We start from the raw sequence: 14,980 nt of genomic DNA, 5'->3' as shown, positions 1-14,980 counted from the left end.
ACATCCATCCACATATAAGGTTATGTTAGAACATATATACTTCTAGGACTGCAAATGCTAATTGCTTGTTATTGCAATCAAGAGTATACTTCTAAAAAATCTAGACTTAGGTTTTCTTTGAAAAAAGACCTATACATGAAAGAGAGAGAGAGAGAGAGAGAGAAGCAAGTTGTTCTACATAAACCATCATTTGTTGATGTGTTGAAAAAAACCTATATATAATACTATACATAGTGCAACAAGAAGATTTTTTTGGCAGCTAGATCGATCAACAACTAAGGGGAGGTTACCCAATAGCCAATCATGGGTAGCAGTTGAGTGATTCTTAAGAATCTAATGTAGTTAACATAAATGATACCTTTTTTTAGGCATCTCAAAATCAACGAATGTTAGTAACAACAGACTGTATTACTTATGTAACACAATCATGCATGAAGTGAGTTGAGGGTTTTTTTTTTGGCCTGCCTCTAGGTAGGCCTTAGTGAAGGTTCCTCTTGGAGATGGGCAAAATTCCAAAAATTTTAAAGTTTTTATTAGTGAATTGTTGATTGGTCCACTTGCTTGTTTTTTTTTTTCATGAATGATTGAGGGCATGTGATCTCCATTTTTTTTGTTCCCCCTCTCTCTTTTAATTTTTACACTTATGTTCTTTTCTTTTGCCCACTTTTTATCTTTGTTTTTTTAATTTTATACAAGGTTCTATATAATTTAATTAACTTTTAAGGCTAATCCAGATGTGGCAGTATACTATTGCCTCCCCCCCTCTCGGGCCTACTTGAAGATCCCCCTTTTTTTCCCCTTAATACTTATTTACTTCTTCTTTTTTCCCACAAATTTTCTTTCTATTTATAGATATGATTATAATGGAAGTTAATTAGTATAATTCATTAATTGAACGCTCTAGAGCAAGTTTGTACTTTGCATTTATGTACGGCTACAAGCTCCCATGCTCACGTAGTGCATACAACTTTAGCTTGGAGTAGTGCAATTTTAAAAATTGGGTATGTGAACTTTAGCCCCCTTCAATAACTCTAATGTGGTCTTACCTTTGGGTTGGGGGTGGGCCATACACATAAGCTTAAAATTTTCTCTCTCTCTCTCTCTCTCTCTCTCTCTCTCTCTCTCTCTCTCTCTCTCTCTCTTCTCTCTCTCTCTCTCTCTCTCTCTCTCACACACACACACACACTATGGAGTTCTCCTACACTACACTGACTACACTACCACACTCTTATATACACTTTATCCTTGTGGCACCTACCCCCCCTTGCTCTAGAACCTCTCAAGAATCCCCCCCCCCCCCCCCCCCCCCACTTTTTTTGCAATTACAATAAAATTAAATTCATGTATTCCATTACCCACATTTTTTCTATTTAAACCTCTCATATTTTATTATATTCTTGTATATTTTCCCTCTTATTTTAATTTTATTATGACCCCCGTTTAGTTGAAATCAACCCTTATAATGAATGTATAAGGTATGGAGAACCAAAATGTGTGTATTAATTTTCCCCTTTGTAATGGTTTCTATATATATATATTTTGGGGAGTACACTATTTTATTTATTTATAAATAAATAAATTATATGACACTTTCCACATATAATTTTAGTATTATATCCCCCTTCCTAAGTATCCTTGTAAGTATTAAGCCAACCCTATATACTTATATTAAAACCCCCCACCAAAAGGCGTGGTTTCTTTTTAATATATAACTACTTAGAAATTAACCCCCTAGTATTAACCTAAACGACTAAACCCCCTAAAAATCACCTATAAACCTAACCGTCTTATTTACTACCCACGACCTTACTTCTTGTAACGCCTTTATGGGCTTGTTATAAGCACATTCACCAAAAGGTGTGAGAGCCTCCTCCACAACCTCATTCGCTTAGGATGGTCTCTTATCCTCTGGTCTTCTTTGCACCTCCACGATCATATTCGTCTTCTTCAAGCTCGTGTAAGTCTTCGCTTTGGTCTCCTGCTTTGATCAGGTTCTCATTCTACATTGCTTACTCTTTCATTGGCTTTTACTGGCCCTTAAGCTGCTTGTTTTGCATGCTGTATTTCACGTAAGGGCTCCTCCTCGTCTACCTCTGTTATTTCGTCTAACTCCCCTTTCACTACTTTCAGTTGATGCCACTTTTAGAGGTTGCCACTCTCAGTTCTTCTTTTTTGTGCTTGATCTTTTCCATTCTCTTGTGCTGAACTCCTCCGGTTTTCTTTCTCCTTGCAAACTTACTTCATACGTAGCCGTATCGTTAGGCTTCTCTTCTTTCATGGGACTGCAGCTTTTTCATAGCCTAGACGTCACTCGATTTAGCACTTCGGACGACCGATACAAGGGTCTAGGAGACCACGCCCTCAGCCGCAGCAGCTCTCGACTTTTTTGTTCCCCTCTACTTACCTTCCTTGGTTGATCGACTTCCATTTTTGCTCGGTGCATTGGCTCTTCTATTTGCGGTCTCTCTTGGTTTGTCAGCGACCTTAGCAACGCTAGTCCTTCATTCTTCCACGCTTTTAGCTCGCTTCTCGGTCTCTTGGCAAGCTCCCGAAGAAAACTCCACTTACTGAAGCTTTTTTCTTTGCTTGATTCCTTAGTGACTACGCGTGGTGGTAGTTCCTCTTTCCTTGGGCGTGGTGGTAGTTCCTCTTTCCTTGGGCAGTTTTATCCCACGTTCTTTCCTTGCTTTTTGCTTTGCGCCTTCTTACTTGGCTGCCGGGGTTAGCTTGTTTTGCTATCCCTTGGGCCATGCTCATGCTGCGTGCCTTCATCGTCGTTAAAGGGATCTTCTCTGCATGGCGCTTGCTACTTGCCTCCCTTCTCCTTAGGTTAACCTCGTCATCTTCACGGCTGCATGCCCTCCTTCTTGGCTCTACTTAAAGCTCTTTTTTATTTTAGAATTCCGAAAGGGGTGTTCAAGTTCTTTGGTAAAGCGATAACAAGCCAGGGAATATAGGCATTTGTCTAACCAAATTCAACTTCATTGTTCTAACAACTGGTTGGTTTGGATGGTGGCAGGTAAGTGGACCGTGATCTCGGAGCTTGGACTTCCTGATGGATTCGACACTTTGTACTAATTCTTTGCTCAAGTTTGCAAACTCAATATATAGAAAAATTCTATTGCCAATCCTCTTGCTTTCATTTTGCAATATTGGACCATAGAGTTGGCATGCCTTCAACTCTATAGCATATCTAAGAAAAATGCACTTGATTAACTAGACATCAAGTTTAGTCCTAAGTGCATCGGAAACATGAGTATAATAAAGAGAGACAAATAATCTCAAGTGATCAATAGAGGGATTAGGTCTTGTGAATGCCTCTTTTGGTGTCATGTTTTGCAATGAATAAGTGGGACTCTTGTTCATCAAGTACACAGCTGTGTCACATGCCTCAACCCAATATTGTCTCAAAACATTATTATCATCAATCATGCATTTAGATGACTCTGCAATCACCCTTTTCTTTTGTTCATCAACTCCATTTTGTTGAGGAGTATATCTGCATGTGAACTGATGTGTAATGCCATAATGTTTGCAAAAGGCATTGAACTTCGTGGACTTGTATTAATCACCTCCATTGTCACAACGGAGGATCTTTATGTACTTGCCAGTCTGCTTTTCCAAGGCTTTGAAGTATTTAAAAGTGTTGAATGCATCAAACTTCTATTTCAGGAAGTAGATCCAAGTATCTCAAAGGTAATAATCTATGAGGGTGATGAAGTACAAAGCCTTGCCAAGAGACAATATAGTAGTCAGACCCCATAGATCAGAATGCACCATCTAAAGGACATCAGTACTTTGAGTTGAAGATATTAGAAAGGGATGTCATTATTGCTTACCCATGTACTTCTTTTTGGGGGATACAAGGCTTTTGAAGTTGAGGTGACCATACCACTTATGCCCACAATGTACTCAAAATAAGCATCCTAACTTTGATGATGAGCTACTAGGGCTCTCTAGATCAGAATGGCAAAATAAATCTTTAACATTGTTCCAATCTTGACACTCTGAGCAATGATGGATTCTGGAGACTTGAGATCTCTCACGGTGCATCCATACTTATTGAAGATGAATTCCATATCACTCTCATTCATCTATCCAATAGAGAGAAGGTTCTATGCCATTGTGGATAAATAGAATGCATCTCCAATACTACCTGCGGTATCTATTGTGCAAGGGTATGCTATCGATCCCTTTGATTTTGTGGGGTGTGCCATCCCCCATCACGATGTTCTCTCTTGGGTTCCTATTGGGATGGAGATTGGAGAACCATTCTTTCTCACGTGGCATGTGGTTGCTTGCACCAGAGTCAAACCACCATGTGCCCCCATCACAATGTTCTCTCTTGGGTTCCTATTGGGATGGAGATTGGAGAACCATTCTTTCTCAGGTGTCATGTGGTTGCTTGCACTAGAGTCAAACCACCATGTGTCATCCTTCTGAGATGTGGACCTCTCAGATTGAGCATACTGTGATATGACAACTTTTTGTTGATAGTCCTGAAAGTTGTCTTCATCATAGGCACAATGGGTAGATTGCTATTGATGATTATTGCCTCGGCAAGAGTTATAGACTCGTTTGATTGGCCTGCATTGGCTAAATCCCTTAGTTTCTTTCTAAATTCTAGTTCCCAATGGCCTACAATGCCACAATAGTTGCAATTTCCCTCTCGTCTAGGAGTACTTCCATGATTTCCTCCTCTTCTAGAGTTTCCTCTACCTTTGTAATTCCATGTTCCCCTTTGAGCAAGAGGACCATTAGAGACCGCGTCTCAATAACTCCTGCATGAGCATGTCTAACATGAGTTGAAATGATGGAGGTGCATCTCGAGTGACAAATGCAATCACAAACTGCCCATAATCTAGTCCAAGTCCATTGATTGCGATTTGGTATGGTTTTCTTCGTTGAACTCTTGTCCAAGTGATGTGAGTTGATCGCCAAGGTCCTTTAATCTGAGTAAGAAGTTAAGACCTAATTCATTTGGAAGAATTGGGTTGTTGTTTAGCTAATTTTCCAACAAGAGGATATGTGAGATGTTGTTGGCATTGTACCTTGTTTTCAAAGTCTTACAAGCAAGTATAGCTAAGGTTTGCCCATGAAGAAGAGGGATCATCATATCCTTCACATTGAAGTTGATGATATTCAAGACCAATTGGGCCTTTGTATCCCACTCCTTTTGTTGCTTTGTGAGCTCCAGCTATTTGTGGTAAGAGGAGTGGTTGAGGTAGGCTCAGGTCTCTTGCACATTTTGAACTTCCGATTGCCATAGTTGTTATCATTGAGCTTGCTACTTTCATCAAGAAATAGGACATCATCATGTGATTTCTCCATGGTATGTCATGTGCACCAAGAATCAAAACCTGTATACAAATAGCAACGAATTACTGGTGATAGCCAAAGGCTTTACACGGCTTGAAGAAGCAGTGCAAGAAACCAATGCCAAATAGTGAGACATTGTCCCACAAGCACTTGAACTAAAAAATGTTCAACATTTTGAACTTCTGATGGCCATAGTTGTTATCATTGAGCTTACTACTCTGATCAAGAAATATGACATCATCATGTGATTTCTCCATGGTATGTTGTGTGCACCAAGATTCAAAACTTGTATACAACTAGCAAACAAGTGCCGGTGATAGCCAAAGGCTTTACAAGGCTTGAAGAAGCAGTGCAAGAAACCAATGCCAAATAGTGAATTAGTGACTTTACAAGGTGGCATGTGAGTGCAATATGTGCAATTGTCCTAAATCAGCAACCCAAGTGACTGATGTTGGTTAGAAACTAATTGGGAATTTTTGGCATGGCTTTAGTTTGCTTGTTTTGGAGTCCCCTCCTCTAAGGTAGCTAGTCCTATAACTAGTCTACATGTCAATCAAGATGAAAAGCCACAAAATAAATTCTATCTTTATTTTAATTTATTTAAGTGTTGGGTTTGGGGAGGATGCAATCTGATTAGCGGGGTTTTGATGAAGACGTTTTAGCAAATACTACAAAGTGAAAATCCCAAATGTGAAATTTAAGGTGACAAGTGGGTAAAGCATGAGTTTTCGAGCAATTTGGTTTTTGGAGCTCCTCCAAATTCCACATGGATCAAAAGTTATGGATCCTAGAAGAATGGCTCAACTTTGATCTCAAGAGTGGCAAAAAATGACGATAAGGATACAATGATGATGTGGACAATGGGTGCATATGATGGAGCACAGTGTGTCTATGAAGCACTAATGCTGAGGTGGCACAGTGACCTGGCACTACCATGTGGGTAGGTAGTGAGGCAATAGTGATGATGTGGCACTATCACATGGTCAAATGATGTGGCACTATGGATGAGGCTACCACGTGGCACAACCTTGATCAACCCTCTTAACTCAAGGATATCTCAAACCTAACCCACTCTTATTTGACACATGTTATGCAAAGGAGCACCTAGGATTAGTTTAATCTTACCATGGGATAGGCTTATTTGCCACATCGCAGAGAGATAGCAACAGAGAGACACTATAGTGAGAGATTAGAGAGAGAGCTTGAAGGTTTCTTTGTAGGTGGTGTTGCGGCATTCTATGGAAATCGTCAATGTGTGGGGCCGGTTAAGAGGAGCTTGGAGCTTCAAGTTCATGAGAAGAGGCGTGTGAGTCTCATGCACTTGCTGGTTCCCTTGTGTACTAGAGTCATCGTGCTCATTCACTCTGTTTCAGTGGTCGATGCTATGCCTAGAAGCTTTGGAGAAGCTCGTTGCTTTGTTGGCTTGAGTTGCATTGAGTCACTGACATGTGTTTCTAGCTGATGGAGCTTGATGTTTGGGGATTCATTACAGGCCATCATTGAAGGATTCCATCATTTGTTCTTGATGCCCGTTGATTTCTATTGTTTGCAGGCGCCCTTGAGCCGTTGGAGTGGGCTGGTTTTGAAGCTTTTGTGTCATAGTAGTCATGTAGGATCCCGTTATAGCTTTTTCTAGAGGTACTTGTTGTAAGAATGCAGTTGAAGGTGGCATTTGTAGTCCGGTTTGTCAGGCATTGCTTTGAAGGGCCGTCGGTGGTGGTTGGCGCTTCGAATCACTTGTTATTGCATTGCAGTTGAGGGTGCGGGTCATTAGGAGTCACCTTTAGCTAGTCATGGAGAGTACTCACTATGGATAGAGACTCAAAGGTCTCTCAAAGGACTAGAACAAAGGACTCAAAGAATGGACTCTCTCAAGAAGAACACAAAATGAACTCTCAATAGGACCTACTCACAAGGAAAAAATGAAGAACAAAATGATCTCTCTCTCACAATACCTTGAAGAACCAAAAGAAAGAACTATCACTCTCAAAATCTCAAGAACATAATGAAGAAAACATCACAAAGATCTCACAAGCTGGGAGATGGAGGCGCAAGGGCTTGTAATCACCATAGGCTCTGATACCATGATAAAATGGAGATGAGAGTGAGAGAGAGAGAGAGAGAGGAGTGCACAACAATAGACTAACTGTACACTATATTCCAAAGAAACTGAGAATATATACATGGACACCTTAGGGTTTGTTCCATAACCCTATGGTGCAACTTCAAAGGTCTCGACCTCCTTCTAATGCAAGCTCCCTCTCTCGAATCTAAAACCTAGCAATTGCCCAAGGGGCTTCCATATTTGGTGCGATGTGTCTCATAAGGGACCTTAGCACTAAAGCCCTCTCATGGGCTCCCCTTTCCACCCCTTCTTAAACACATACACCTAAAAACAATCCTAGACCTGAACCCTTAAAATCCCCACTACTTATAAGTGCTAATAGCCTTGCCTCTAACTTTTGCGATTCTGGCTGTGTAACATTCCCTTCCCCTTAAGAATGGTTTGCATCTCAAAAATGGAATTGGGAGACCTCCTTTGGAGATTGCTAACCCTTTCACAATATGAACTCTCTTCATGTCTATCTTTCCACTTATTTAAAAATTCTTGGTATACTGTATGTCTTGTTCTTTTTTCTAAAATTCTTGTTGGTACATGTGGTATAGTAGCAGGCTCAATGGGTTCAACTAGGACTTCATTTTCAATTAGATTTTCCCTAGATTTTCATCTTCTCCTAACTTCCTTTTTAGCCTACTTAGACGTAAAAATTAGATATACTCTACATCCCTTTAGTAAGGATAATTTGTAAGCAAACTTATCCAATTCTGACAACTTTGGACATTTACCTAAAGATATAAATTCTCATTGCTTCGAACTCCAACCTTCTACAGTGTGGGTTTGCATAATGTCTTGCTCTATCTTAAGCCTTTCTAATGCTATCTTTAGCTAATTTAAGAATTTGATTCATATCCTCAATAAAGTCTTTGTCTGCTTGCATCTCCTATTTTTTGAGTCGCACCATAATTGGGGCTCAAGGTTGAAATCCATGCATCATCATGAATGGACTAAAACTCGTAGCTGAATGGTTGGCACTATTATATGCAAATTCTAATATGAACACATATTTCATTAATTTTGGACTCATATGTCTACCTTTGGACTAATCCTAAAAATCCTTCCCAAATGGAGAGTTTACTTTATGAAAATGTCATTCAAGAATCAAAAGTTTATTTTCTGACACTCTCATTTCCACATAATAAATTTCACAATATCTCTCTATAATGTTGCACTAATAATGCAAAAAACTACTATTAAATCCTAGTTTTGTATTTGTTATTTTTAAGAATCAATAAAATTGATGTTAGAATTAGAGGTGGATATTGCAAGTGAGTTATAAGCCATGAAATGAGTGATTGCACTCATTGAACAATTTAAATTAATAAAAATAATTTAAATGCATGAAAAAAATTATATGTATGTATTTATGGCCCATGCATGACATTCATTTACCATAACAGTCCTCTTAAACCTTCAAGATATCATAACGGTATTGATAAACAACTTTTGAGAGTTTAAAACCTCTAAAATATGGTAGATATTCATGCATGGCACGTACATGCCCTTGGTTCATCCATGGAAGGCCATTGGTACATATGGTAGGACCGGTGCACTGCATTTACCAAGTGGTATTGGGATGTCCTCAGGGCTTTTAGTTGATCCGTATCAGTGTGGAATTCACATTGTGGCTGTTGATGGAAGGGGGAAAGAGAGAGAAAGGGAGGGAGGGAGGGAAAGGAAGGGGAAAGAGAAGGGGAGGGGGAAGGGAAGGGAAGAGAAGGGGAGGGAGAGAGAGAAGGGGAAGGGAAGGGAAGGGAAGGGAAAGGGAAGGGAAGGGAAGGAAAGAGAAGGGGAAGGGAAGGGAAGGGAAGAGAAGGGGAGGGAGAGAGAGAGATGGAAAGGATGGGGGAAGGGAAGGGAAGGAGAGGGGAAGGGAGGGGAAGGGGAAGAGAAGGGGAGGACATGTACATGCCATGCGTGCATATCTACCAGATTTTAGAGATTTTAAACTCTCAAAAGGTGTTTATTAATACCGTTATGATATCTTGAAGATATTAGAGGACTCTGATGGTAAATTAATATCATGCATGGGCCGTATACGCATAGATACATACATTAATTAATATATTCATGCATTTAAATTATTTTTATTAATTATAATATTAATAAATTAAGTTAATAATTAAGAAAAAATTAACTCTTTTGATGTAACCATTAATAAGAGTTTATAAGTGTTTTTTATGTAACTAATCATGTCATGGTATTCATAGAGGATATGAAAGTCTATGTAAGATGTCACGTTAAATTTCATAATTGAATTTTAATTGCTTTAAAACACTCTTAAAATTTCTTGCTTTTATGTTTTAATCTATTTTTTCAATAGCGTTTTTTAATGAAATGTGTGGATCTTAAATAGAAACAGCAAATGCTAATGCCTTCGAGTGACAATAATCTGTGTTTTGAATAGTGGGATTTTTTCTTAAATTTTATCCAAAAACTTGTCCAAAAGTACCTATAAAAATTAATTTGGACATGGACAAGTCCAAAATTAATGAAATAGAATTTTTTAAATTGCATGTACAATGAAATCCACTATAATGGCAATATACACATTTGTTGCACGGATAAAGAAAAAATTACCTTCTTTCACAAGAAGAGGCTTTCAGAACATCTTTGAGGATGTCATATGTATGATATGTGAGAGAGCAAAGCTATGCATTAGTGTTGGTAGGCACACTTTGTCACACGATGTTTCAACTTCATGCCTATGAGAAGAGATCACATTCATCTTATGTTGCTTCTACATCAACCTCTACTATGTGGGATGTAGAGTTATGACATGGTAGCTTTGGGCATGTGAATTATGGAATCCTTTTATTATTGCAAAAATGTAAAATGGTTGATGTCTTACCTTGTTTGGAGGCCCCTCCAAAGCAAATATGTGGGATGTATTTCGGGTAAAATGCATAGATTTTCTTTTCCAAAGGATGGTGTAGCCAGGGCCATAAGAAGATTATAGCTTGTCCATAGTGATATTTGCAATCCAATGCAAATTCGCTTGGATGGGTGTGACAAATTCAACTCGCAGTTTCCTCGACCGTTGTAGCCACCAATGCCAGTGAATGATTGGATTGCTATAGTGGTAGAAGATGGGACTTCAAATCCTTGAAGAAGATAGGAGTTCAAATCCTTGAAGATGGTAGAGAAAAAGCATGGCAGTTATCTGATGATCTTGCAATTCAACTTTTAATCGTCTGCGCACTCAAAGATTGAAGATGTACAAAGGTCACCATCTAAAATTGAAAAGAGAATGGAATTTTTCCTTAAACCTTCTAATCCGCTCATTAACAAAAAAATCAAGGTTTTGGAGTTTAAATTGGCTATGCTACCATAATACTTAAATGTTAGTGTTTGGAAAATTGGCTATGCTACCATAATACTTAAATGTTGGTGTTCAGAAAATGGAGAGATAACACACAATAGAGTCATAGAATATAGGATAAATGGTTTTGTGAGACTCTTACTACAGAAAAAATTCATCAAGGGATTGAGGCATTGAATAAAACCAAACGACCCATGATCTTGTAATGCAAAGAGCCTTAAAGCACTTGGGTCGGAAGAGGGTATCGCTTGAGACACACATTGAGGGCATACAAATAGACTATGACGTGCAAATAATATATGCTTCCTTCTTGCTATACGACATCTCTCTCCATAGTGTCCATCTACTATTGCCTTATCCCCTTCTCCTTCCTTTGCTTTTGCATGCCCTTTTGTAGCCATCCTCCCTCTTTTCTTCCCTTGAAGAAACATGTGCCAATTCTTTTTCTCCTTTGTTCTTTATCTTCGGACAGTCATTGGAGTAATGTCCTTTTACATGGCACTTTATAAGTGACCCACCTATATCGAGCCCTGTCTTCCTATCTTTACTTCGAGGTGCTCTAGGTAGTTGTGTATTCACAAAGTGCATTTTGAAATCCTCAAAGTCATTCATTAGATCAATAATAATATCATCCAAGCTACAAGAAGTTCGTACTTGAGGGGTTTCCATGGGAGACAATATGGCAGAATGAGAAAAACAAACCAACTGAAAGCCCTTCCAAATGCAAATGTTAAAATATGCATGCACATGTATGGAAGACCATTGTGACACACACAAGGTCGACCACCTCATCCTCATTCTACACCAAGCACTTCCCCACTTATTGTCCCTCTCGTTCAGTCCTAAAGTTCACAATGCATCCCCTTAAAAGAGTGCAATGGCTCATAGTTTATCCTGATTGAAAAGCACCAGAAATTGCACACCTTTAATATGAGTCATCCATAGATCCTCATGTATGCATGTGGTTGTCGATGCACACATGTGCTTGCCAATCTCTACTAAAATGTTGAACAAATGCCACAAATGCACATATGCCCATTTAAACCTGACAATTCACATATGTTCCATCACTCTCCCTAGAGCTCGAAGCCCAAGAAAAACTCAAACAAGCAAGGAATAAGATGGAACTGAGTGAGGCCATGAAAGATCTCCTATTTCTTTTGGTTGTTGGCCCATGGGGGATTGCCAATCGGCCCTTGGCTAGAGCAGATGCGTGTGGATGGCAGATGCTTTTGCTACATAGAAGGAGTTATGGAGACGATACCCTATTACCTATGGAAATGTCCTACAACCCAGGATTAGGATTGTGGCCTACACACAACGAATACAACATGACTTCACTTGGGGGATGGTCGCATGGCTCGTGGAGGGAGGACTTCTTTATTGACCCCAGTCTCTCCTGCGTACAGAGTCCATGGCAAACAAGTCTTCTGGATAGAGACTAATGATGCATAACCGCCTTCTCGTGTACCCTCAACGCCCTCATCAGAGGACAGTATTTGGGAGACAGTATCCAGCATCACTGCCTGGAACATGAGTCGTGCGGCACAATCAAGTGCTGGGAGGTCAATAGATCACTCCATCTGCTATCCTTGTTGCCATCTGGCAAGACATTATCTTTACTTTGCGTGCCATTTGGGAGCGCGGTACTCTAGGATCGAGAGCGATTGTTGAAAGACAGGAGTGGTTCTGCAAGGCTTGGCCGTCATCTTCTACACGCTTTTTGCCGGGGATATTTGTTGGATGTATAAACCCCCATCATGGTTGTTGGGCCTTGCTCCAGAGAAGTGTGTTGGGTTCTCTAGGAAATAGGCTACTTATTTTCTGACAACCAATTCTCTCTCTTGTACTTACCTTCCTTAGCTTCTTTTGGCAGCTAAGTAATACGATGTTTTCTAAGTGTTAATGAGTGCCTAATATGGTCTTGCAACTCACAAGTGAATCACCCTCATCCTTTAGACTCTAGGGTACATGCCTTGTTACAAGAAACACACCCCCATATCATGGGGGCAAAGGTCCAAAGGAGAGAATGGTGGTGGGAAGGTAGTGGAAGGAATGTTGTTGTCACCACCTCCCTCACACGAGAATCATTTTTGCGAATTTCAAGAGACCAGGTGATCCGAATCACTTTTGTGAATAGCAAGAGACCACGTGGATCACCTGGCCTCCAAAAAATATACCTGCGGGTCCGGAAGAGCAGCAGGTACAGTGTTTTGCCTCCACGGAGGATCGAACTCCGGACCTTCAGTTTACAAGACTGACGCTCTACCACTGAGCTATAAAGGCAGATGCACGCTTGCAGCAAGTAAAAACAATTTCATTCCATAAAATCTGTATAAATACATGAAAGGCAAACTCAGACTTTCTGTGACGATCGAAAGATGCACCCAGCGAGCTTAACCTTGGTGACCAACAGCAACAATGGCATTTTTGTTTTTAAAAAGATGAGGTCGGGATCGGCATGCTCGTGAATTCCTAGGCACCATCTCTTGAACTGTTTGTCCTAGTGATATTCACGTGATTCCCCTTTTGATTAGCTTCTACCATCAGTAATCACAATTGAGTCTGGCCTTAGGTAACAGAGAGATACGTGCACGTGAAGGCATATGTTTATGTAACTTCATGATGGTCACCCACAAGGCTTACAACCATGGGCATAGTAGGGACTAATTTCCTCGACATTCCCATTTTATACGTCTAACGAGTTCTTGGAGGGCTTCTTTAAATTTAAAAAAAGAGAAGAGAGGCTGGTTGGCTGGTTTGTCCATGGGAGAGGTCCTTTCAGGATTATAGGAACAGCCCAATCCAAGCGACCCCCAAAGTCCTCCGGTATTAAACGGCAAGGCCAGAATGCGTTGAGTCCTTCGTATTATAGAACCGGACCGAGCCAGACCAAGTCATAAGTCACGTGGCACCGGCCAATGTTAAACTACATAAAGGTGACAGAGCCGCCACCGCAATTAACTTACTAGCTCGGCGTTGATTAAATATTTGATGATACAAGCGGTCTGTCTGCTAGCAAGGAATGCCAATCCACAAATATGTAAGACACTTGAATACATGGAATACGCGATGAATGGAGATATGAAGATGACATGAGCTGAAGAGAAACCAAGAAAATTGAAAGAAGCCCACAATGTTTGGGATTTTTGTGCCCATACCCTTTCACACTTCTTAGTTGATATTCATATTATGAACTGTTATCAAAATAGCGACAGCTTAGACGCACAAAGAGCCAATAGTGATCGTAGAGGAGCAAAATGTGAGCCACTTATGTGTTTGACAACGCAGATCGTTGAGCACAATGGAGAGAATGATATGTAATCACGTGAAGACGAATATTGAAGCAGACCCTAGACCATGACGGAGAGAAACTGGAGCATAACGAAGCAGGGCGCCATTGAGTACAAGTGGACCTTCATTATTGCTCTCATTTATTTTGTTTGTTTAAAGAACACACTAGAGAGGGTTTGTTGCATTGCGTGCATTGAACTTCTTTTGGGACTAGTGGAGATTAATTACGAGGAAGTATGTTTACGAAATGAGGTGTTAACATATATTGGTATTCCATTCTGTTCGTTTACAGGATCCACTACATTCATTATCTTGAGTTAAAATCGGAGAAGGCAGTTTTGATCTTCACTCTGGGCACACATGTAGATATCACTACAGATTGCCATTTTTTCATCATCACTTTTTCCTATAATTTTTTCATCGATGTCTAATTAGTAATAAGAATCTTTGGGGAGGATCGTCAAGCATGTAATGATTACTAGAAAGCAGTCATGCGAGGAAAAGATTGTACATACGTTCCACAGATTCTACTTATCAGTCTAACACATTATGGGAGGAAAAGACTATAATATGTTCCACACAATATTCTACTTATCAGTCAAACTGGTATTGAGGTCTGAAGATAAGATTTTTCTTAGGAGCTCGAGCGCGCCTTTGCATTACATTGCCTGACGTAGATATTTCGCTTTGAAATGTTTTGGCTATCTAATGACACACGCAGTTTCACCTGCACCCCTCTACTTGTTAAAACCTTCAAGTTACACGAACATTGATGGATGATGCCTTAGAAGAGATTATTATAAGCGGTTGCAAGCTTTAATGGCCAACACGTTGGACAGGATGCACTAACCTACCTGCGGAGCAGGTTCATTCACCAAGCGCTAGCATAAACATTGAAGTGATTAATTTAACAAGGATTTGAACCA

At 39.9% G+C, this 14,980-nt stretch overlaps 1 non-coding gene across 1 annotated transcript; it reads right to left on the bottom strand.

The window, feature by feature from the left end:
* Positions 1-12,974: 12,974 nt before the first annotated feature.
* Positions 12,975-13,046, bottom strand: TRNAT-UGU (transfer RNA threonine (anticodon UGU)). The gene has a single exon. It is a non-coding gene; the product is annotated as a tRNA-Thr (tRNA).
* Positions 13,047-14,980: the final 1,934 nt, after the last annotated feature.

The sequence above is a fragment of the Dipteris shenzhenensis genome, chromosome 31 (genome assembly GCF_047967505.1).
Source record: "Dipteris shenzhenensis isolate YYH24624 ecotype China chromosome 31, Dip_SZ_1.0, whole genome shotgun sequence".
NCBI classification, from domain to species: Eukaryota; Viridiplantae; Streptophyta; class Polypodiopsida; order Gleicheniales; family Dipteridaceae; genus Dipteris; species Dipteris shenzhenensis.
Note: the sequence above shows the minus strand (reverse complement) of the source record. Positions and strands in the feature narration are given on the sequence as shown.